Consider the following 2,925-nt stretch of genomic DNA (forward strand, 5'->3'; position numbering starts at 1 on the left):
ATATTAAAATTTAATATATATTAAAAATAAAAGTAAAATAATTTATTTATTTCTTTTTAAAATTTGTTTATCAAATTTTATTTGGCAAAGAAATATGAAAGATTAAATTTTGAAATGCTGCAAAAAAAAAAAAAAAAAAAACAAAATATTAATCCATCAACAATTTGTCAATCAAATGATTTTATACAACCCTATGTGTTAATTCATTGATTCAATTCTTCGCCTTGATGTAATCTCACCAATATATATATATATATATATATATAGCTAAGAAAAAATAAAATATATATTAATAATAATTAAAAAAAATTAAAACAATACACTTTAAAACCAATGTTATTTTAAAGAAAGTTTGTATAATAAAATTATAAATTTTCAAATAAATATGAAAATTAAATTAAAAAATGTTTTTTTAATAATATTTATTTTCATAATTTCAACTATTTTTTTCTTTAGTATTCCACTTTTTGTCCATTTAGTTCGGCAATAATGATGGTTTTTCCAGTGGCCAGCGATCTTCCTAAGTGGTTTTATATCCATCCACCATCCATGTATATGAGGAGGATGAATAGTTTTCCAATGACAAAGCTCAGGATTGGCTAGGCGCTTCATCTTCATTTGGATAGAAGGGCTTTCCATAAACATGTTGTTTCTCTTAGTTCGAGACCCATATCCAGATATAAACACAATGGCAAACCCTTCCCTTCACACAGTTCCATCGGTTTAAGAAGCACCCAAGCTCGCAATGTCAAATACACCTATATTTGCACTTATTCATTGTAGTGAAGCTCCCAAAACGTCAAAAATCGGTTGCATTGAAACTCATGAAAAGCTCCAAAGTACTCGTTGAAGCTCCTGATAGTTTTGGAGTGTTTCTGACTAGATCCCAAGCTCCTAGGAGTGAGGGAGTTGCGGGTACGTGCTCTCCAATGCCTAGGAGCGGTACTCGTGTAACTATGTATCTCATTTATATGATCAATAATCAAATAATGAAATATTATTCATTCACTAAGCATCGTAGAGTGCTCACCATTTTACCTAATTTCCTTGAAATAATATAACCTCTGAAAAATAAATTTGGATAGAATCGACACAGTCATACAAGAAATTATGTCTTGATCAGTTCTAGGCAGTGGCGGAAAAAGTTGTGGTATTTCAGTACAATTTAACATTGTCTTCAAGTTAATGGTTTGAGATAGTAACATCACATTTTATGTTTATTTTGTATATAAATTGCACATGAAGAGAACGCTGCTCATTTGACAAACCCGATTAAAAAAAAAGTGGCTTAATAATGGGATAAAGAGAATTATACATTGGAAAATTTGCAGAGTTTCTATAAAAAAATATGTATTATTGTTTAATCAAATAATGTTACAAATAAATATATGAAGTGTTGTCTTAAGATAGGGAAACTATCTTGGATACACAATCACTTGGTTGAAAGAATATGGCAACTACACACCAATCTAAGAAACAACTTCTTACTAATAGCAACATATCCTTTACATAGCAAAAATCACAATTGAGACAACTAAAAATTACATTTTTCAACAAAATTCTTTCTATTTTGCCTTTATTACACTATTGACATTCAATACTTAGGCTTTGTACATATTATTAATTTTTGTTTTTAGTTGAAACGGTAAAGGAAATTATGTTTAGATTTTTGGATAAATAGTATAAATAATAAAAACATTAAATCAATAACTTATTATTTACCCCACAAAAATTTAGCTATAACAAAACCAAATAAATTAATTTAAGAAACAACGTTGCAAGGAGAGGAGGGATCGCGTTGTACGCATTTGAATAAAAAGATTTCATTAATTGATTTGGGTGTTAGAAACTTCCAAAAGTGTTTTCAATTTGGGCTTCCATTTACATTTTTATTGTAAACCATATATTAATTATTTTTGTGTTTCGATTTCCTATTTTTAATGTAAAAATCATATAAATTGACGGCCATATAATTAATGTGAAGCTCATTATGTTTTGCATGATTCAACTCACAGAGTGATCAAAGGAAAATGGCTTCGATGAATAAGAACAAGGAAAGCCATACAATTCAATTTGGTAGAAAATGATGTTCTTAACCTAGAATCCCTTTTGTTTATAGTGGATTGATATTTAATATAGTTTTATCTTGAGAAACAAGTACTGAAACGATCTCTTCTATGGTTGAATATTTAATATAGTTTAATATTTACTTAGGGTTAGAGGCAGGGTTTATCATGGCCTTAGAGTTTAATTATTTCTTAGATTTTGGACCCTCTAAAACATTTTGAAAAGCGATACTTGACAAGCCCTTTATTTACAACTACATCACTCAATGTGACTGTGTCGGTAAGGTATCTTAATTTATTGGGGCATAATTTTTTTTCTTATAAACTTTCTCAAATTAATTTTGAAAAATGTTGAACCTTAAATTAACAAATTGAGGCATGCTCTAAAATAAACCTTACAACCTAAATCTTTCAATATTTTCATTTAAAAATAAATAAATAAATGAAATTCAATGCTTGTTTTAGATTTCATATAAAAAAAATAAAAATAAAAAATCGAAAAATTTATAAGACTAACACAACAACATTAGTAAATGTGGTTGATTATTATGATTATTATTATTAATTAATATTATTACTATTATTAATTAATATTATTATTTTTAATGTTAATTATATATAATAGAATTATTAATTAATAAACATTAATAATAATTCATTCATTCATTATTAATAATTAATATTATAAATGTCCACATGGGGTAGCTCAAGCGGCAAGGGCCGTGGAAATGAAGTCTCACCGAACCAGAAGTCTTGGGTTCAAATCTTGGGCTACCCTTCCCCCGTAGAAAGGTACATAATGGACATGTAAATCGGAGAGTCCCACCCCAGCTTACAAAAAAAAAAAAAATTAATATTA

The sequence above is a fragment of the Pinus tabuliformis genome, chromosome Q (genome assembly GCF_031772625.1).
Source record: "Pinus tabuliformis cultivar Carrire ecotype Pingquan chromosome Q, CPIR1, whole genome shotgun sequence".
In the NCBI taxonomy this organism is placed as follows: Eukaryota; Viridiplantae; Streptophyta; class Pinopsida; order Pinales; family Pinaceae; genus Pinus; species Pinus tabuliformis.